Source organism: Equus asinus, chromosome 5, assembly GCF_041296235.1.
Source record: "Equus asinus isolate D_3611 breed Donkey chromosome 5, EquAss-T2T_v2, whole genome shotgun sequence".
NCBI classification, from domain to species: Eukaryota; Metazoa; Chordata; class Mammalia; order Perissodactyla; family Equidae; genus Equus; species Equus asinus.
In genome coordinates this window covers 4,221,418-4,244,802 of record NC_091794.1, presented here as the reverse complement: position 1 = coordinate 4,244,802, position 23,385 = coordinate 4,221,418, and the positions used below count along the sequence as shown (strand labels likewise).

General features: G+C 42.1%; 1 long non-coding RNA gene across 1 annotated transcript; it reads left to right on the top strand.

The window, feature by feature from the left end:
* Nucleotides 1–2,218: 2,218 nt before the first annotated feature.
* On the top strand, nucleotides 2,219–16,132 carry LOC139045213 (uncharacterized). The gene is made up of 3 exons (XR_011503114.1): nucleotides 2,219–8,937; nucleotides 9,665–9,810; nucleotides 11,538–16,132. It is a non-coding gene; the product is annotated as an uncharacterized lncRNA (long non-coding RNA).
* Nucleotides 16,133–23,385: the final 7,253 nt, after the last annotated feature.

The following is a 23,385-nucleotide window of genomic DNA, read 5'->3' as shown; positions in this document are numbered from 1 at the left end:
AAAAAAGTCAATTAAAAAATCACGTTTGACTGTGGGATCAAAGTTTCTCTGAATATAACTCTTCGTCAAGATAAGGCCACCCAGTGGCTAAGTTTTATGTGGATTAGAAGACAGGCCATCAATTAAAAGGTCAAAGTCATAGATTTTGGAGCTAGACTGTACTTGTTTACAAACCTGGCTTGACCAGTGACTTGATGGATAAAGGTGAACATATTTAACCTCTCTAAGCCAATTTTCTTATCTGTTAAATGAAGATAATACTACCTATCTAATGTGGTGTTAGGATAAATTCTAAAGTCCTAAACCAGGTTTACAAAGACTTTCACATTACGGCCGCTGCTCACGTGTTGTGGCTGATCGCACACACCAGCTCCAGGAAACCAGGACTCATTTAAGTTCCTTGAATGTGCTATAATCTTTCTTTCGACTTGAAATCTTCCCAAAGGCTATTCCTGTAGCCTATAAATCACTCCCCTTTTCTCTCTTTTCCTGCATAACTCCTGTTCATCCTTCAGGTCTCAGCTTTAACATAATCTTCTGTGTCTTCATGTCCTTAGCCTTACTCACCTATTCTCCCGTGGTGCTCTGTTTCTTTACTATAACATTCTAAACCTTTTTTACAATGATCTGGGTGTTTTCTGTTTAGGTTCTGTCTTCCTCACTGGCTAGGGACTAAGTCTTACCGTTATAGCCTCAGTATTCAGCAGAATGCCCATCATATAATAAGTACTCACTGGATATTTGTTAAATATATAGATGAATGAGCAACTGATGCAGTGCCTACAATGAAGCAAGTGTCCCATGAATGGTATCCTTATAGGATCCGCTCAGCTTCATAATTTCCATGACGCTATTAGCCATAAAGATGGCTGTAAAGAAGCGAATGCCAGAGTTCCCTAATCTCAGTACATCCTTTGTCAGACACTTTCAATTCTACAAAGTAAAATAAAAAGCACAGTATCTTTTCATTTAACACAGATAATAACCCATATACCATGTAGAGAGTGAGCAGCTCTTTTGCTGAGATTTATTCCATGTGTCACAGCAACAGTAAGTCACACACCAATATTTTCTAATAGACTTGAAAGAAAACCTACCAGTTACTTCTAAACACCATGAAATCTGTAAATTGGAAAGAAAAGCACTGCTCGTCATACTTGAAATCCCAGGGGTCAGTCAGATTTGTTGTTACCATATAATTTTTCCTTCACAATCCTTCCTGTCTACAGAGCCCACACATGGGAAAGAAGAGATTTCTTTTTTGTAGCAGTGCACAAAATAACCATAGAAAATTCTGCTGTTTCCCACAAACCAGAACTAAGGTAGCTAAGTCACATTGATCAGACTACTGGGTAAGTTGCCAGGAGTCAGAGTACTTTCCAAATACTTAGCTGAAGGGGCAAGTTCAAGATCCCACTGGATCCTCTCGAGATGGAGGGAAAATAATAGATGAGGACAATTCCTGTCAAGGTTGCTTTTGTTCCAGCTCATCACTCTCGCTGCTGAGTAGGAAAGAGATTGCACAGCTCCTCAGAAATCTAGTGTGAAGAACATTATTCTCTCAGGACCATTAATCTTTGAATAATGTTCTGGCCAAAAAGGTGGATCTGGACATGCCAGACAAATTCAAATTAAGAGCATGTTGCTTCAAAAAAAAAGAACAAGGACCTGGATATATTGTGAGTTGGGAAGCAGCTTCTGCAAGCAAGGAACTCTGTCTTTCTTGCAGACAGGGGAATTGGGAACATCTTCTAAACTGGGTAATAAGAACCCATAAGCTACAGATCCCATGTGGCCCGGCTCTGAGATCCAGATGGTTCAAAGGTTTGTTTCAGTGAGACTACTCAACTCTCAGACTCGCAGGTCTCTTTCGTAATGACTGTTTGCTTTCCATCTTATCTTCTCCACCGTCCTGGAAGTTACACGAGGTCATGGACTGTTTGTGTCTTGTTTGCCACTGTAGCCTTGTCGGGTCCATGTCCTGATGTGAAACTCCAGTGTCCTCATTTTGTCTTTGGCAGGCCGACCAGGGGCCCAAGTCACTAGTGCTCATCTCACTCTCTCATTTAAAAATTATTTTTGAAGTCCTCAGTGGTTACAAAAGAAAGCTTCATGTCTTCTCATTAATTAAAGCACTAACCATCCTTCCAGACAGAGGGCATGTGATAGCCTCTCCTTCAGTGGAGACAAAAACTGTGTCTCCATACTCTTTCCAGTCTCTTATAGTGAAGAGATCACAACCAAGCTGTTTTAAGAACTGAATTTAATTTATGAAATGTGCTTTTTTGGACCATCTCTCTCTCTTTTTTAGATCTTAATGTTAATAGAGGTGAGCTTTATTTTACCATAACGTGTCCGGACAACGCTGAGTGCTGGCGGCCATGTGGGAGTGTTGTTGGAAGCCTCCTGCACAAGTAGATTGCGTGTAGACCATTCTAGTGAGCAGCACTCAGTTAAAACAAGTTCACCACGTGGGCTAAAGTTCCACCTCTAGACGGATACCCCAGAAAAAGTGTCATGCAAGTCTACAGGGGAATCGTGTTGTTTGTGGCCCTGAGGTCCTGCAGCCAAACTTGGTGTCTGCCACTGGGGGATGCGGTTTAGTGCACACTAAGGAATATATGCAACAAGAGAAGAAGTACTCAAAGTGCACAGTAACATGGGTAGATTTTTAAAATTAATATTGAGTGAAAAAGTTGGAAACATATGATGTTCACCATACTATGCATTTACACACACACACACACACACACACACACACCAGTCAATATAGCTTTTCTAACAATGCCACTAAATAAAGGATAAACTGAAAACACATTAGGATGGGAGCCCATGGAAGGGCAAGTGTCATAGAAGTGGGAAATTGTGATAAATGAGAATAAAAGAAATAATAAAGTGAGATGAATCTTGCATGAACTACTGGAGAGAATACACCATGAAGGAATAGAATTAACTCAACCTGAATTCCTCTCTCCACCTGAGCAATACATATATGCCTACACACACACAACACACACACATACGTATGTACAGGAACTCTGATCATCTCTCCAGGCTCCGGACCTCCTAGACAGCAGCAAGAGTCTGAAAGCTATGTGGAAACCACAGGCATCTAATGGCATGGGTGAGAGAGACAGCCCAAGGTAAGGTCACAAATAAAGGTTGCCTAACATCTATTTTCTAATCTTGGCTTAGTTACTTCCTCTCAATTAAACACTTTAGGTCTCAGTTTTCTCATCTATAAAAATGATCATATTGGGGCTGGTCTGGTGGCATAGTTGTTGGGTTCACATGCTCCACTTCGGTGGCCCAGGTTTCACCAGTTGGGATCCCAGGCATGGACCTACACACTGCTCATCAAGCCATGCTGAGGTGGTGTCCCACATAGGGAATAGAGGAAGATCGGTACAGATGTTAACTCAATAACAATCTTCCTCAAGCAAAAAGAGGAAGGTTGGCAACAGATGTTAGCTCAGGGCCAAACTTCCTCACCAAAAATATAAAAATAAAAAAAATAAATAAAAAAGATCATGTTCATACCTGTTGCATGGGTAGGTATTAATAACATAATATACCTATAAAGAGCTTAACACAGGGTTTGGCAAGTAGTGGGCATTCAAATAATAGGAATTTTATTTCTCCCTTCTCTTTCCATCCTTCCTTCTCTTTTTTTCTGTTTTCTTTTCTTACTTCAAATGAAAAGCTGACTTATCTTTCCAAATTGGAATAATAATGATAAACTTTTGAACACTCCCATAGTGCCTCTGCTGTGCGTTTTCTACGTTGTTTCATAAATGAGACATCATAGCCTAATGATCGCACAGTTTGATGCTATTATCTTTTTCTAGATGAGAAGACTGAGGCTCAGAAAGGCTAAGAAACTCAGCCAAAGGTTGTACAGGTACTATCTAGAAGAACACAACCCTACCTTCTGAACCCTCCCAGAGAAACGAAAGTGTTTGAGCATTAATTCTGTTGAGGGGTGATCCTCAAACTCCAGCTGTTCTTTGTATGGCTAAGAGTGCCATTAACTGGATGCGACTCAGCACTGAGCTTTTTCCTTACTTTTGAGTGGGCCACAAGTGGCCACAAACTGAAAAAGGCATGGGATGAGAGAGCTAAAACAAGGGAAGAAATGAACACACCTTTGCATAATTGTGTAACATGTCAACTCATTTGTGAGAAATTACGAGGCAGTTATGAATATATTCCTAGTCCCTTCGTGAGTTTAGACTGCACAATCTCTGAGAATAGATATGTATCCTTGGGAGCCACGCTTGTGTTTGGTTCAACAGTTACTCATTAGCCAATCCAAGGAGGGAAGAGGCTGCTCTGAAACCCCTACTAGTGCACAGATCTTAAAGAGAACCGGGCTAAAAGGGCCCACACTACCCAGGCTGGATTGCGGGACCTCTAGCACTAAAAGTCTCTCTCCCCCTGGATCATTTTGTGGAAGCTGGAGTGTGACACACATTACTGTCTACCAGAATCTCCCAGATGATTGCTTTCAAGCTGCAGTTCTCCACCCTGGCTGCACATTGGAATCACCTGGGAGCTTTAGAAAATCCTAATGTTTGGGTTCCACCCTCCAGAGATTGTGATTCAGTGTTCTGAACATGAGTATTTTAGAAACTCCCCAGGCAATTCTAATCTGCTGCCCAGACTGAGCACCAGTGCCTTAAGCCTGTTGTACCTACACAGCCTCGTCTGACGGCACTTTGGGAAAAAGAAAGAGTCAGGGCAGGACTGCATCTTGTTCAACGTGACTCTCTCTATCCATCAGCCCAGCAAATGGAGGGCGACTAAGAGCTCTGGGTAGTGACCTGCACTGGGGAGAGGGACAATGGTCCTCGGCTAGGGGTAGAAGCAGTTTGGAGAAGCACGGAGGCTGAGCAGCAATATTCAAGCAGAGATGTCAGGAGCCATTTTCAAATAAGTAAATCTGAATTTTTTGCTTTTTTTTAACACATATGAGATGGAAGCTGACGTCATAGTGGCAAAATCAGAATTCAGTCTCAAAACCTGAGCTCATTCCACTGTACCACAAGCTTTTTCCATGACTCGTACCCCAAATCTCTATATGTGTTTCAAGCCCAATGTTCAGGCAGAGACTCATTTCCTTTTACCTCTGAGCTTTTTACTGCCTCTGAGCTCATTTCACGTTCTCTTACTTAACGCCTCCCACCTCCGTTCCATTCATTAAGGTCTAGATCAAGCCCAAACTCCCTCTGAGGTCTTCCCCAAATACCCTAACCCACATTGGTCCCTCCCAATCCAGAAATTACATTATACTTCCGATTGGCATCACGTGGACAATTGTCACTTAATATATGCATGTACTTAAGTTCTCTTTCTACAACTGGATTTTAAGTTTCACGTGAGTAGACATCATGCTTTACTTCTTTTGTGGTTCTTACATGCCAGGCACATAGTGGGCACTCCTGAAATATATGATCAAGTGATGGATTACGGATACTAATAATCCTCAATCTTCTCAAGGAAAGAATATAAAAAGCAAGCAAGACAGATTCCAAGGATGGATATGATAAAGAATTACCATGTTAAACTTGATAAATGAGACTTTTTAATGAGAGTGGAGTTCTTTCAGTGCACCTGTGTTTTACAAATGTGTAATCAGATTTTAAGCACAAGACACCTGCCCCCAACTTAACGTTTAGACACGACATCATTGTTTCCTATGACTCAGTTAGATTGTGAGAGCATTCGACTATCTCAGACTGTTTTTTCTAGAGTTTTCATTTCTCTTTTTGTCCATCTCCTTGACCTTCCCCCTTGTTTGAAATCTATATTCTCTTCTTTACTGGAAATTCTAACTCTAAACGTCCCACTGCAAATCTGGCATTTGAAAGAGAACTTCTGGGGCATTGAGATAATTTTTCCCTCCTTTCCAAGAGCCAAGTTTCTTCCCTTTTATTTTCCCAAATGCCACAGCCAATTATGACCTGAATACCTCAATGAATTCCAAGGAAAAATGCCACTTGCTTGACTGACCTCATTGTTGGGACCGTCTTTCAAAAGGGCTACTTGAACATTTGTTTTTCTCCTTTTGAGAAAATTCTACCATTAGACCATTTAAAATAATTTGTTATTATTCCAATTCCTTTTAGCTATAATTTCAAAGTCTTTTTTTTTTTGTACCTTACCCTTCCTAGATTTCACTAGTCCCTTTTTAATTAGAAGAACTGAAAAGAGGGGCTTCATTAAGACAATGAAGGGTGTTGTGGATTCAAGACTCACACTCATTCTGTGACGGATCAATGAAAGGTTGGCCACAGTTCACCTACAGGAGGATTTGGAGTTTGATACAGAACATCGATCATCATTTCTGGTGTCCATCCAAATGACCTCTGGACCTCTTTCAAAAGTCTGTGTGTCTGGCCCATCCCCCTGAGATGGACTTAAGAGAAGCCTGCGCAACATCAGCAACAATTTCACCTTTTTAAGAAAACAGATGGGTTCGATAAACTGTGGCTGTTGTTCTTAACTCACCTAGACCTCTGCGCCCCTTTTGCTGAAAATAAACTGCTACAAGGGAGAATGTGTAATGTTCGCAGAGTTCATTCAAACTCCAGCTCTCTTTAGAATTATGAGTGCTCATTGTCTTAGATTTCTATTAGATAGAGAAAAACAAAGCCCTTAGAGTAGAGAATGAGATAAGAAGGTTATGGTCTCATATCCTCATGAACCTTCAACTTCGGGCTCTACCTACAAGCACATAGACCTCTCCAACACAACAAGAAGGTTCTCAATTGCCTGTTGCTCCTCCACCAACAGAGTTTGACTGTCACCTGTGAACAAAACTTCTTTGGGTGCACCCTGTTACTAGAGAAACCAGGTCTGCTCATGGTCCAGGACTGAATTCACTCATGTCAGAAGGCTGGAAAGTTTTGGGTATCATTTATTTATTACTTAATATCTTGTATAATAGGAAAAAAAAAGAGCAGAACCATTTGGACTCTGCTCAGTGATGTCCTCAAAGCTGTGTTTCAACGGGATTAAAAGATTCCGTAGTGAGACCTCGCACAAAGGGGGGCCGCAGCGGTCCCCTATGGCAGGAGTCCCGCAACAGCGGGTCTAGGTGCTGGTGTATGGCCAGGATGTCAGAGTTTTTAAAAACTCTACCGGTGATTCAGCTATGTCCCCAAGGTTTAACACCTCTGCCTAGAATCACTTGAGGAGTTTGTCAAAATGTGTGCTGCCTCGTGTTACGCCTGGTAACGGAGCACACGGAGAGCTGCCGGTCACCACACTGCCTTCCTTCGTTTCCCAGCCGTCTCTGAGGCCCTCCTCTGTGCAGCATTAGATTAAGTGTTGGGCAGATAGTAGTGATGTGGCATCCACAGCCCTGGCCTCCAGGGACCTACCATCCAGTATCTTTCTCTTGGATGGTATTTGCAAGAAAGAGCGTGGGCTTCTAGTTCCTCCTTGGTTTATGTCTGGGCACTGCTATTAGTGACAAGGCATTGAGCCTCTGGAAGCTTGGTTTGCTCATGAGCCAAGTAAGGATAGTAAGACCTCCACACACTGTTACAGGTATTAACTGTAATCATGTGTAAATATGCATGAACAAATAGAAGGCATTATTTCTGGGGACTCCCACTCAGATTCTTTTTTTCCTCCTTTGGATTTTGCTTATCTTTTCCATTTAGTCAGAGACATTTTAGCAATTCCAACTCCATCTTTGACTCACTATGCAGACTACAGCAAAGGAGTTAATATTTGGACCTAGTTTCTTTATCTTGCTAAAGTGGGTAGCAGACTCCAAGAATGCTATGAGGATAATTTTTAAAATGAAAACATGGTTTTAGATAGCGTGGCATTTGATATCGCTAGGATCCTGTCATGAATCTGTCATTGTGATTTCAGAAACTTGCTTTTGGCTGCATTAGTCGCGGCTTTGGACTCTTTCTTATGGGTGTGGACTCTGTTCAATTCAAGGTTAGCCTGTTTTGCCAGCTTCCCATCTTGGACAAATCACTTTCCCCATTTGCATGGTCTCCTTAGCTCTGTGATGCAGAGCTCCCAGGAAGATGGAGAGGACATTGTGATGATATTTTGATATGGATGTTATTTGTTACAAATCTAAAAGGAATACAAATCTGGGGTCAAGAACGACAAGGGTGAGAGAAGATAAAGATAGTCAGTTTTGTCATGCTAACCTTCATCTAAGACCCCATTCACTTTGCATCTCTTCTATAGCAATTGGCACTTTTGTCCCTTGTATTAAAATTACGTATTATATTAGTTTTCTATTGTTATTATAACAAATTACCACAAACTTAGTGACTTAAAACAACAGAAATATTCTAGCCCACAGTTCTGGAGCTCGGAAATCTGACATGGCTCTCACTTGACTAAGAACAAGCTGTGGGCAGATGGTATTCCTTCTGGACACTCGAGGGGAGAATTCATTTTCTTGCCTCTTCCAGCTTCTAGAGGTCACATTCCTTGGCTCTGATTTTAGGGAATCGTGTGATTGGGTTGATGCCACCCAAAGAATCCAGGATGATGTCCTCTATCACAGAGTCCTTAACCTTAACCACATCTGCAAAGTCCCTTTCGCCGTGTAGGGTAACCTATTCACGGGTCCCAGAGGTCAGGGAGTGGACATCTTTGAGTGGCTATTAATGTGCCTACCACATGTATGTATGTCTTATTTCTTCTACTAGATTGTAAACTTCTTGGGGCCCAAAATGTTTATCTGATTTGTTGTGTTCTCCTCAGAATCTACCCAACAGGACTACACACAACAAAGGGTTCAACCAGCATTTGTTGAATGATCCAACAGAACTCAAAACATTTCAAAGATTCATTGAAGCAAATGGCAAACTCATGGGGTTTCAAGAATTCCTGAAAGAATGGCTATTTAGATATTTCCAAATCCACTGGAAAATTCACAAACACTTAAATAATTTTGTAAGTATAGGATTACGAAAGTTATTTTTTATCTTCAGTGCTTATACATGACTATAATTATGTGCCCATATTACATATTCCAGGATGCTCTGATGATGTTACTTTCCAGCTGGATTCCTGTCTGTCAGTAGAGGTTATTCCTGAGTGTTTTATAGTGATGATAAGCACTAGTCAACAATTGAAAATCAGGTGCCACAGGAAAGACTGAGTATTGCCCGTCAGATGTCAGCCATAGAAGGGTCAAGGGGAAATTAATATGATAGGGCTGGCTTGAGATCTTGCCTTGGGCAATTAACTTGCCGATAATTTGCAACATTCATTTTATGTAGAATTGAATGTTGCTAGACTCCCCAAAGGAGTAGCTTTTAAGAAAGGTGTCTTTTATGGTTTGCATCACACAGTTTTGCAAGTGGTGCAAAGCAGCTACAGACTCTGGAATCTATAGCTGGCAGGAGAAATAAATATTTCCGTATTGCATTTGGCAATTGCTATGTATTAAGGCAATTTTGTTTAAAAATTATTAAGGGCTTTGTAGCACAAAGACCTTGTTAAATTACACAGAAAGGATTAGATTTAGGAGGTGGGGTGAACTGAGGGATATTGGATATGCAAGCACAGATGGTCTTGATCGACTCATGAACACACCAGAGCCAAGGGGGAAGTGTATGTTTTGTGTGGTTACATATGTTGTAAAGAAAATTGCCCCTGGTTCTTTCCTGTAAAACAGTATGAGGAGGGAAGAAAAGGGGAGAGACAAGACCACGCGGGGAAAGGTGAAGCAGAGAGAAGAGCAGCATATGCAGCAGCTGTCTGGCCAAGGGAGGAACAAAGAGAGGGTGAGGAGGCAGGGGAGCCAAATCCCTTCCCTGGCAGGTGAGTGACTGATGAGAGGAGGCCCTTCTGAGCCAAAGATCAAGGGCACAGAGTGGGTGTCCGTTCTCTGGATAGTTGCCTTGGACTCTAGCTGTAACTCCCCAACCACACCGCCTGGTTTGGCATACAGTATGTCTTCCCCTGAGGAGTGGGTTTATACGGAGTTGCTTCTAATCCTCCCAATTCCTTCCTTTTCCCCCAAGGACTTGAGACACCTGGAAAGGGCATGGGCACCTCTGTAATTCTGAACTGTGTTCCGAGCCCTTTACAGACCTTGCCTTGTATAATCCTGACAGAACGCTATGAGGTAGGTTTAGAGTGTTGTCCCATTTTATAGATGAGGAAACCTGGCACCAAGAGGTTAAGTAACTGGCCGGGGGCACATAGCTAGTGATACTGGGGCAGGCTTTGAAAGCCCGCAGTCTGGCTCCAGAGTGCCCACTGTTCAACCTTTACTGCCTCCATCAACACCAATGAGATGACTTCTTTAAGGCAATGAACCCCTTTAGAGCAGTAAGTGGGGATTTTTATCTCTGTGGGCCTCATAAGACCCATCAAAACATCTATCTACAAAATAGATGTTTCATTTCATATTAAATGAATTATTTACTTAAGGTTCTAATATCATTTGTCAGAAACTGGAAAAAGCTCCACTCTCATATCCCTGTTAATGGAGATGTGGGTAAGGGTAGGGACCCATCTCAGCAACTCCACAGCCAAACTGACAGAGAATTGGGGAGCCAGTCAGAAGGCAGCAGCATCCTTAATAATTTGCACCTTGGTGATGCCTGGCACCCCAGGGATATTCCGCCATGTTTGTGGTTCGGTTTCCCCTCTGCCTTATTCTCTACCCATTTCTTGCTGCCTTCAGGCTTCTGCCCCCTGCTTGTGCCTTCTACCTTCCTTTGTTTATCTCTCAAAGCCTTTCTCCACTACTGACTGTGACTTTTCACATCTCCCAGCCAGATTCCAAGTGGGAGATCTGATGGGTTCAGTCATTCCACCATTTTGTTGAGTAGAGTTCTCCAGCTGGACCCCCTCCTGCCCTTGCCCAGTCTGTGGATGGCTGCCTTTGGGTTGGGAATGCATTCTTTGGCTGAAGAGGCTGTAGCCAGAGTTGGGGATTGAGGGGAGGATCATAGGATATAAAGAGCAGCAATCTATGGACGGAGAACCACCCTAAAGTGAGTCAGGGCCTTGGCAGGGGCTCCAGGGCTTCTCAGAGGCTACATTATTTGGCTTGTCTGTAGAGTCATATTCATGAGAATGGGTGAAGTTACAGTCCCACAAGTTTGAAAATCTAAGACGACGTGGTATCCTAAATCAGCATACGTAATGGGGCAATGAGGTAGACAAAGAACAACTTTGCAAATAATGCTCCGAGTCCCGGACTTTCAATTTGTACCAAATATGCATTGAAAGTGTTGAGATGAAATTTGGATGATTTATTCTTCTTCAAGATTCGTTTATGGAATCAGTCAATCAAACTTCAAAATATAACAAAAGATAAACACCAAAAGCCTACAGCATACCATGCACACGGTTATCCCAGTTGCCAAGGGAATATATGTTTTTCTTTAAATCACAATCCTGATGATAAACATGGTACTCAGTCTTCACACAATATAAGTCATATTCATTTAAGAAGCTTAGAAAGTACGGAAATAGCTCAAAGAGCATTCTTTTTTGTCACAGTCTTAAATCTGTAATCCTCTGTTCGCTTTCAGAATGCCATATGGAAAAGAAACAACATTTTAAATGGGTTTCTGAAGAACTGCAATTGACATGAATACCAGAAAACTTCACAAAACCACTAAATATTTGGCGAGCATGGAGTCTACTGGAGGTTTTAAAAAGTCTGAAGACAAATTGTTATGTTAAGAGAAAAAGTCTTCTGACCATGGCTGACCTATCAACTGACCAATAACTTTCCCCGCCGAGCATTTAAATCACCAGACTTCAGAACCAGAGACTTCCCTCATTCCCCAGCCTCCCCGCCAATGGTTTGGAAGGGGTCAGTGTATTGCTTCGGCTCCCCTGGCGTGAGCAGGCACAATGTCTGGTCTGGCCAGCCATCCAAACCACTTTCCCATACATCAAGGATCCAAAATAATTTCACCAGACACTCTAAAGTACAAATGCAATATGCCAATTTCCATCTCACGTATCTTCCTAGAAAACAGAGATCTACCCACAGTCCATGATATTTTTGCTCATGGACTGAACACAGATCTTGGCAGATGTCTCAGAAACCCGGGAATTGATATATGGCTAGCGATAGTGCTAAATGAAGCATCTTTCCTACTGGGCATCAGTGCACAATTACAAAGTGAATAATAAAGAAAGAGGGGGGTCATATTTGACCCTTTTTGAAAGGGCTTCTAGGGGTAAGAACATAGTGAATTTCAAGCCAGAAGGTGATATGACATTACAGCAATAGGGGTATAATACATTTTCCTGAAGCCATAAGTCCTCAGAATTTTCAGATAAAAATCTTTGCATTTCAATGTCCAAGTCAGCAGTTTCAGTAAAACTGTACATGTCAAAAGAAAATACATCAGTGCTGGGTTCATATTCTGATTTCCTTGGACTTTGCAGTGGTGAGAATGCTGCTGTTCTCCTTAGAATGCCAGCCAAGCCTGAAAAATACTTGTTATAGAATTTCAGATGCTGACAAGGCCAGTCTGGTTTATTCATAACAAGTACTGTGAGAGTTGAAGACATGCCACTTCAACTGAATGGGGAAAAACGGGGCATCTTTCTGAGCATCAGTGGAGAAATCTGTAAATACTTAGCTGTTCTTCAATCTGAGATCACATACGTGCCTTAGACTTCATTCTACTTTTTGTGAAAAGAGCTGTTTGTCTTTTGGGCATGGAGGGAACAAGCTTTCCTCCACCCCCTTAGTGCCCCATTTCTCTTCCATTCAGAGACAGATCAATAGCTACTGGTCACTCTTGTCCTCTGACTTCATGGTGGTTGCCAGAGTTAAGCTTCCCTTACGCTCACATCTCCATTGATGAAAGCTCAGGCTTGGGAGCTGGCCAGAGAACAGGGAGGCCAAAGCCACTGTCAGATTCTGCCTCTGTTCAGCTACTTAAGCACCAGACTTGTCCCCCATAGATCATTACCCTCTCAGTCTCTGGCGATTTTAAGTACCAAGCTTTATTGACCTTCTGTGTATCTGACACTTCTAGCACTGTCGTCTTTTGGAATCTAGCTGTATTTCATCTGTTAAGAATTTTTGTGGTATGAGAAAACTGTCTATAAGCTGAAGCTAGCACCTAATAAATGACAGAGCTCTGCAGGCTTTGCAGGGGAGTACATGAAGTTTATGTGTTGGCTATTTCTTTTGTAACCTAAAGGGAAATGAAACTGGTTTCTTCGGGGAAGACATTGCTTGTCATTTAAGTCAGTAGTGTGTAGTCTTGGATAATGAAGGATAGTATAAAGACACTGAGCGAATATGGCAAAAGACAGTGGAAACAACAGCTGGGCAGTGGGGTAGGGATGGTAGGAAGGATAGGAATGCATAGAAAGTTTCTAGAAACAAATCTTACCCTATTTCACAGCTACTTCTGTTGTCCCAATCAACCTCTCATCTTGGACTGAGCAAGGAGCCCCAGAGTGGAGAGGAGCAGTGGAAGCGGATCAATGACTCCTTCTCCACTCTGCATTCTTTCCGACTGTGTGACAGAGTGCTGGAGATTTAAATACACATGTATGCAAGTCTGTAATAGCTGCCAAGGTAGAGGAGTATAATTCACCTTATTCTATATTTCAGAGCTAGATTACCTGTCAAGGACTCTTTTCAGCTCTATCAATCCATGATTGTACAGTTCTCTGATGCTCCTTTTATTTTGTTCATTTGCATTCCTCATAGCACCCTGGTGATCAGTACTGTTCTCTCTGTCTGGCAGATGAAGGTTGGGCTTGGGGAAACTACATGACGTGGGCAATTCATCCTAATGAACAGGGACAGGACCAGGAAGCAAGCTTAGAGGTTTTTGGAACATGTCCTGCTGTATAAGCTACTACACCCCAGAACAGCCTCCTCCTCCCAGTCGCTGCTTTTTGTTTCACTGCATTTATTCAAGATCTTTCTGTTGTGTGGCCCCACTGGCCTGCAATTATTCTGAAGTGGAAGGTCTTAGACCTTGTTCTTTTTCAGCTTGGCGAAGTGTCTCTAGGGAGTGTTTTAAGAGAAGTGTTGTGTAACTGTTGCTGAAGGAAAGACAGAACTCAGAGCCGGGAGTTCCTTGCCGCACATAAGCTCCGTGACCCGGACGAAGCCTTTTGGTGCCTTAGCTTCTCCATCTGGATTCTCTGCCTCTCCCAACCTCACAGGGATGTTATGTGGCTAAATGCACTGAACTTATCTTGACTACTTGGATGTGATGAGCTCTAAGTTCTCCTCCTGTTTTGAAATGCTATTGCTCTTTACGGTAGGTGGAGAAGTTGAAAAAGAGAGCCAAAAAGAGATTTTTAGATGACCTGTGGTTTTTATTTCTACTGGTAAACAAGTAATGACGGTTCTTCAGCTCCTAATGTCCTCCTTGTCAATAGCAGTCATTCAAATGTAGGAATTTTATCCCTAGAGGTGTTGACTGAGATAAAAATGAAGCGTCTTCTCAGTCCAGCTACCAGTGCTGTAGTTTCCATGAGTGGTGTGTGCTTTGGTCGAGGATTTGAAGCAGTATCTTGGGCCATTCCATACTTTCTGCAGGAAAAAAATACAGCCATTTTTGGTTTTGGTGTTAGTTTACTCTTTTCTTTTCTTTCCTCCTCCTTTTATTTCCTCTCTCTGAGTGAACTTTCTTTGTTCCTCTCTCCTTGCGCATATAGCTCCTTAGAGCTCTTTCCACGTGAATTCAGCCCACCTACAAGATCCATTGTCTAAAGATCATTGACCTCTTAGTTCAAATTCTTACCCAATGGCATCTGGACAGCTGAATCAAGTCTTTGGATGCTCCTCCCTTTTGGGTTATGGGTCCATTCTGGTTGGAATCAGCTGTAGGAGGAAGAGGGCATGGGCAGGAAACACGAGCATGGACTTCCAATCAGGGGCCATCAACAGCACAGGCCGTAGTCCACTTTGGTTGTGGTCTATAATAAAAGAGCTCCTCCACTGGCTCAATACCAGCTCTGGTTCTAGATGAGAAGGATTGTGCTTGGAGCACGTGCTGTGTTTGGGGTCAGGAAGTCTTTGTTTATGATCCTGGCTCTGCCTCTTACAAACTGTGTGAATTTCTCATTACTTACCAGTTTTATCATCTGTAAAAGGGGGAGAAGATAATATTGATATCTTCTATCCACTTCACAGAATTGTGTGGAAGAAAATATTCCAAAAATGTTTATAAGTGTGTGAATTTAGACAATGTCCTGAATTTATGTATATTTTTTCCAGTTCCACTGAGATATAATTAACATTTAACACTGTTTTGGTCTTAGATGTACAGCATGATGTGTTGATATATGTATATATTGCGAAATGCTTACCATAAAAGCTTCGTTAATATCCATCACTTCACACAGTTACAGATTTTTTTTTCTTGCGATAAGAACTTTCAAGATCTACTTTCTTTGCAACCTTCAAATATACAATACAGTATTGTTAGCTATGGTTACTATGCTGTACAGTATATCCAAGAACTTATTTATCTTATATCTGGAAGTTTGTACCTTTTGACCACCTACACTTATTTATATTTTTAAAATTTTTATATTTTTAAAATTTTTGCTATCTTCTGTAATAAAATAAAATCATACTCCATGCTCTTAATCATTATTTGAATGTTTGATTGTTCAGATTACTTCTCCCACGCACTCAGGCCAGGAAGGCGTCCTCTAACAACACAATGAAGAGGTCCTGCCTCTCAGCTTCTTCCTCTGCTTTATTATTCTTTTAGCACTTACACTATGGACCATTATAGCATAGATTGATGTGTTTACTGATTTATTTTGTGTTCTGCTTTTAGAATTTGTGTTTCTCGGGGCAGGGGCTTTAGCTGCCCTCTACATTTCTGTGTTCTCGGTGCACAGTACTTTCTCTGGCATGTAACAGATGCTCAATAGATATTTGTGGTCAAATATTTATCAGTATGAGTGAGTGTCTAATAAATAATAACTCCTCTCCCTGCTTCTGCTTCTATTCTTGGGCTCAAGGAAAGTATTTTCATAGAAATATCAGCATGGACTAAAGCAGGCAACCATTCTGCAATCACTCGAAATACGTTAAGAAAAAAAAGAAACCAAATCTCCGTGAAGGTGGAATTCATTTAAAAATTTGTTTTGGCCTAGATTTTGAGAAATTGACCCTATGGCTCCATATTTTACTTTCAAGGTCAAATCCTACCCATGGTAAAACAGCACCAGTTCATCTCCACCTGCAAAATATAGAGTTATTATTCACGCTCCTCGTGAGCACGTAGATCTCATGTTCTGGTGGTGAGCAGTTGAAATTTATGTCCACACATGTTGTGTGTGAATGATTTCCCTTCCACCAAAGCAAATGCCCAGAGCAGAAAGAGCAGGCACAATTCTTTGGTCAGGGCACGGGTATTTTCTTTTCTAGTGTTTGACAGGCATGTGTAGACAGAAGAACATGAAGGGAAATCAAAGTTGTGTTGTCACATGTAGGCTGCTCTAGAAGTGACGCAAAGCAAACCTCTGTCCTGCTTGGGAACTTGTCACTCTCTGAGCTTGGCTTTTTGCCATCTGGGACCAGGTGTCTTAGAAGGTAGATGCTATGAAAATTGTTGATGCAAACAATCCATAACCAATCTATAAATCAAAATTAGGGTGAGTCTTATGAGCCAGATGTGAGGACCATATAGCCCGGGAAAGTCCTTCCACAAAGAAATGGAGCACTCCAAAGAAGTAAGGGTGTACAGAGTGGGTATATACAGTCAAAGAGCATGGATCACATATGATTGAAATGTCCCTTTCCAATAGTCAGGAGATTGTTCTGTCAGTACAGCGATTGATGGACACAGCAGGTAGCAGGTCTGCTGTCTCAATGGACACAGCAGGGTGGCAGGTCTGTTGTCTCCAGCTGGGTGGTCACAGGTGTGCACAGCAATCAATTCCTAGCCTAGGGAGAGATGCTTATCCTTAAGGAAATGCCATTGTGAGGGAAGTTGCACCTTTAAGGCCCTTTGTTCTTGCCTTTGGGACATAGCAAATGCTTCAAGCAGATATACAATGCATGCTCAATGGCCATGGCAGGCGCTTTTGGAAAAAACAAGGTTAGGCCAAGTTAGTTTTACACCAAATGGCTTCCTCATCTACTCCAATATATCCTATTGCTTGCCATTTGTTTATCAAAATCATTCATAAATAAAGGTAAAACAAAAAAATCTAAATGCCATGAGGAACACAAGGAACATCAGACTTATTTATCCATGACAGTTTTTCTTTCTCAATCAGAATAGATGCCCATATTCCATAACGTTCTGTGTCCTGTCTCAATACAAAGGAAATAATAAAGCATGTTCCAAGAAAGCTAAGAAAATTGCTTTCTTGTAAAAGGAACAAAAAAGCCCTTCACTGAATACAGAAGAGTAGGACTTTCTATGCGCCTGTCCTCAACTTCCTTCCACAGTTCCATTTTCTCCCCCTGCTGAGAGCTGGATTCCCGAAGGTCCTATAGATTTCAGCACATAGCCGGGTGGAGCCATCAGTCTGTGCTCTGGATGGAGAATTTACTCCAGAGCACATCCACTGTTTTAAGCTTGTCCATGCGGTTCAGTCCCCAAGTGGAGTGACTGTCATCTTGCATGTTTAATACTATACTTACTGATCTATCTGGCTGCCATTCCTTACACATCACACAACAGGTTGTGAAAGTTAGAGAGTTCCAGTGTTTGCAGCGCATGAGGCGAGGGATCTGTGCACTGCAGTGGCCGGGGCTGAAGCTGACTGCGCTGTCACCTGAGCACTGGGGAGAGCAGAGGAGGCTGGAAAGAGTCCATAAGTACGTGGAGATGTCTTCTTGGTTGGATTACAGATCTCTTCGGCATTATTGAACTTGGGAAGGTCCCAGGAGGCTTCCTCACACCTTCTCCCCGGGTCTGGGACAGGGAGCCTCGTGTGAGTGGGTCAGGAGGGTTAGGTTTCCCAAGGATTCTTACGGGCTGATGGGCAGTCCTGGTTCCTCAAGGCCGGTCTCCTTGATGGTTGCAGTAGAATATATTGGCTTCACCTGGTTGTTGCTGTAGTATAAACAGTTCCCGGGAGATCCGCCTTGCTGGCAGGTTCCACTGCTTGGGGAGACAGCACCTCAGCAGCTCTTTGCAATGTTCAGCTGGAAGCAAACAATACCGCTTGACCAAGGCTGCTTTTCCCATTATTAGACCACATTTCTGGTATGGAGGTGATGCTAGGGATGTTATTTGATATTTAACAATCACCATAGCAGAGGCACGTCAATCAAAATGAAAGTCTGATCAATCAGAGTGGACAGCACTTCAACCCCAAGTAAAACCCACTGGGTCACACGGGCACGGCACGGGTGGGTGGGCGGGCATGTTTACCACCCCCTCCAGCCGCTCAGGCTCTGCTCAGCTTCTAAACCCCATTTAACATAATCATCCTACACTAGAGGCCTCTGATCAGTCATCTCAGACATGTCATGCTAAAAATATTTGATGGCCTTTATTTTTCAAATTACTCAACATGAAAAATGCAGCTAACATAGATAACTGAGTGCCGTCACCCCCAGCCTCACCTTGTTGCCCAGATAGTCTGATTAAAGATTAACTACTTCTCAGAAAGCTATACCTCTTGGCCATCTCTCATGCTGACATCCCTAGGCTTCTGAGCAGCCCTGCCTCGCTTGGAGCTGAGACATACTTGGAATGTCCCTTCCACACTCACTGTGGCGCTAACAGACTCATTCTTTTACTGTTCCCTGTCTTCCTCTCTTCAATCCTGTCAACTCCAGACACAGTCTTGTCACAGTGTCCTGTTTATAATGTTAAAACTACTGAAGCCATTTACTTATTTATTCATTTATTTGCTTATTTTATTGCTTTTTGTTTCTTATTGTGATTGGGTATATCAGAACTGAATTAGACTGTTAGATTAAGAGATATGTATTTTTGTTGTTGTTGTTGTTGTTATTTCTGTTAGAAGTCCTGTTCTGGGAGGATGTCAGAATGCTTCAAAAATTAAAAAAGTAAAGAACAAAAGAAAGACAAAATCCTGTCAACAGGAAAACAGGTAACCCTTGTTTACCTTTACCGAGTTTCTAAAATTCACTCTTGCTTCCTAAATGGCTTACAATCTCTGCTCAGGGAACAACAGACAAACAGAATGCTCTGCCCTTCTTCCTTTCTGTTTGTATCTATCTTCTCTCTGCTGCCCTTCACCAGGCCTCACCTCTCTTGTGTTTTTGTTTGTATACTTTTTCTTATCACCCAGGGTTACAGATTTCTGCCTGACCTCTCCAAGGAATCGGAAACATTTGTGGGGCCGAAGTGTGCAGACTCCCCTCCCCCTGCCTCCCACAATACCCAGGTGGAGATGGATGGAAGCCCCCATCCATTTACCTCCAGATTACCTGTGTACTTCTTTCCCTTCAAAGCGGTCAATGCTGATTTCATCTACATAACAACACCTTTGATGGGGGAGGAGGAGCACCAATCCTTCCCAGCCCCCGGTTTCCACCTTGTCTCCCACAACTTGCCGTAGTCCTGGTGGCATTGCAGTGGAAACAGATGTTTCCTCTTTCTCCAATGTTTAGTGTTGCTACAAGATCTGGATCTCTTGTATGTTATGTCACTCCCAGGAAGCCTTCCATAGACATCTCAGAGCGTTTAACACAGAGCCTTATAACACAGCCTTACAATTGGGGTCTCCCACTGGACAGACGCTCTTTGAGATCAGGTTTATTTCATTGTATTTTATTTTATGTACTTTATTTTTTATTGTCTTTTAAATCTGTTTCTCCATCACTTGTTCCAGAGCTTGGCTCATCGTAGGTTGCTCGTTAATATTTTGTTGAAGGTATGAATGAATGAATTCCTCAGTAGGAGAGTGGACTATGAGCATTTTCTACAGTTCAGAGAAACTCTCGACACTTTCTCCTCTTTGTACCTTGATTATGGGGATTTTTGTTTTCCTTCTCTGGAAGATGGGAGGCAGGGACTAGATACCAGTTATCCATCAGCTATGCAGGACTAGCTAGGATCCAAGGAGCAGTGAAAAGGAAGCTCATGGAGACAGATGATGTTATTTGAAGTTGTGTGTTCATTGGTCAAATCTGGGACTTTCTCTATGGGACAGGACCCAAAGGACTTGGGGGAAAGACTGAGTAAGTAATTCTTTCTCATTCCCTTTGGATACAGATACAACTGGGTAAAATTTAAATCAAAGAGAGTGAGGTTAAGACCATTTCTCTAAGTGATTTAAACACCTATTCTTTGCCGTTTTTTCCAGCAGTTGTGGAAATTCAAATTTTCAGTCATGGGGGCTGGCCCAGTGGCACATCGGTTATATATGCATGTTCCGCTTCAGTGGCCCGGGGTTCACCAGTTCAGATCCCGGGTGTGGACATGGCACCACTTGGCAGACCATGCTATGGTAGGCGTCCCACGTATAAAGTAGAGGAAGATGGGCACAGATGTTAGCTCAGGGCCAGTCTTCCTCAGCAAAAAGAGGAGGTTTGGCAGTAGTTAGCTCAGGGTTAATCTTCCTCAAAAGAAAAAAAAAATTCAGTCTTGAAGATTAGAAGGAGAATGGGATTGAGGGTCAGCCAAACTGGAATTAATGCCATTTTTGATGTGAAAAGGTGATTGACAAAGCATTTTATGCCTTTAAGCCACAGTTTCCCTGTCAAAAGTGAAGATAAAGACAACTGTTTTTCCCCCTTATAAAGATATTGTGAAGACAAATGCAAATAATATATGTAAAAATAACTTTTGAAAAAAAACTTTGCAAAACATCACAGAAATGTGAAATATAGTATGGCACGGAGCTATTGTCTTCTACTCCAAGTTTCACGGGCTCCTCCCTCAGCTGTGGATGAAGCTGTGAATTTTCTGCCTTCATCAGGGGAAAAGGGAATGCAAAATTCCCTGTGAAGAAAAACAAAACTAAGAGCTGAGTGATTTAAGGAAACGTGGGTATCATCTAATTTCCTCCTGCTTTCCGGAGGTGCTGCACTGACGGTTCTCTCTGACAACCTCAGAGCGTTGAGCAAATTCACCCTCATGACACCTTCAGGGAGGAAGAAGCAGCCACTCGCACAGGCCTCCCCTGGCCAGCGGAGGCTTCAGTTTGAAAAGCAGCCACCGTAAAAATAGTACGCTGAGACATGGTTGCAATATTTTGACCTAAATTGTCAGTCTGTGGATGTGAGGGCTTCTTAACTCTCTAAGATAACCATTTCCTCACTCACAGAAATGGAAAGAGCAGGCCAAGTTTTCCACATCACATATTCCAGTGCCTTCTGGGCACACTCAAGTTATCTGTACCCCGTTTGGTTTTGATTCTTTTATTCAGCAATCGTGGATTTTCAATTGCAAGGTACCGCGCTGGTCTATTCTTCCCAAATCATATTGACATCTTAGGAAAGGTCAGCTTTGTGGTGGTAGAAATAACAGAAAACACATAATACTCACCACTGGGCACTGTACTAGAAATAATGGGGAACACTTACATGATGCTCACCAGCAGGCACTGTACCAAAAATGATGTGAATTTACTTAATCCTCACTGTAATCCTATGAGGAACTTTCTAGAAATGCCTCACTTTAAAAATATGGAAAATGAGGTACAAAGAGGTCAAGTAGCTTGCCCAAAGCCATGTATCTAATAAAGTCAAAACATGAGGGCAAGCAGCCGCGCTCCGGAGTTTGTGTATACACCATACAGTGCAGCCTGTGTGCTGTGTTTCTGGGGTGATAGTTTTAGCCTTAAGTCTGCTGAGAAGGGTTCAATTCTAGTGGTTTGAATAAGTAAGATGATTTACCAGTAATTGCTTAGATAGCCAACAAAGAATGCTGTTGAATGTCACTGATAGAAAAATCAAAGGTGATTCTATATAACAATGTAACACAGTCTACCGCCCTTTTTGAACGTCTGTTACACTTAGTATAAGTATCAGAGTTAACTGTACTTTTGCTGTTTCAGATTAGTAAATTCTGCCTCTCCGCTAGATTCCAAGCAAGTGGGGAAGTGGCTGGGTTTACACTTCCATTTTGTGTGATATACTCTGCACTTGTCAATTTACATGGTGGGCATCCATAAGCAACACTGATAGGTTCAGTCACACTTTTTTCCTTTTCTTTCGATACATTTGCTCTTCGTCTTCTTGCTCTGAGAGTACTTATAAGGATTTAAAGATGTAAAGAATTGCCTCCACTACACTCTCTATTTGCCTTTTGAGCAGCATTCTTTTCCAGCTGAAGTGAGAACATATAAGCCTTCAGGAACCACACTACCCAGGAGAGAGGGATATAAGGGCGACCTTGGGAGAGTGGAGGCAAAGTGGTCTGGACAAGCCATGCGGTGGACGTCTCTCACATAGAAGGGGATGGAATACTGAAAGATACATAGTCCCCCATAGCATTCCGTGAGACTGGTGTTCGTGTTGTCAGGACTAGGGCCTGAGCTACGTGGCGTCTCCCTTTACCTGAATCACTGGTGCGGTTGGCATGGTATGTGGAAGGCTGACTCCTCCAGATGTTAATTCTAAATATGGAAAACAGTAAATTCACAGGGGACCTGGAGTTAGAATGACTCCTTACTCTGCTATGTTTTTCCTCCAGGAACACCATGCCTGCACTCAAATTTGGGTGAACTGGCAAAGAAAAATATACTCACACATAACACAGGCAAGTCTGGAAGTATTCTGTTTAATAAGCTAGGGGAAATGCCCCTTGATTGCCTAGGTTTTATAAAGACAAGAGAAGGGAATTTTCATGAATGAAATAAATGTATTATAGGAGGTTGAAGACTAAAATGGGAAGCATATTCTCCCTTCTGGACTTTCTTTTCCTTGTTAGAATTTTTGTATTTTATTAATAATTAATTATCCTTTTATTAATAATTCTACCCTAGTCATACAGTATTGGTTGATCAAAAAACAAAGAAAGTGTGGAAAATTAGCTTCAATTTTTCAAAGTAATCTGGTTGTGATCGATGGTAAAATAGAGTACAATTGAAAGATGGAATGCAAATCCTTGTAAAGAACTTGTAATCTGTCATTTTAAGATTACCGATTTACTTATTAAATAGACACAATAGGCATTGTGCTAGGCGCTGAGAATACAGCGATGGACTCCACTGGTTTTAAGCATATATCCCAAAATACCAATTAAATGTTAACCAAAACAGAGTTAGGTTGAAGAGCAGAGGCACTGGAAATACAGGTTTCTGCCTGTCTGTTATTTTGAGGGCTTACCTACTTCCTTAACACAAACATGGTCAGAGGGGAGGGCAATGACCTACACTGAGTGGAGGCTGTAGTATGGGAATGGAGGAGTAGGCTTCAATTCTCATGACCTTCACAATAAGCCAGACTGAGCCACAAGTCTCTTAGGCATATCCAGCAAACCACATGCAAGCCAG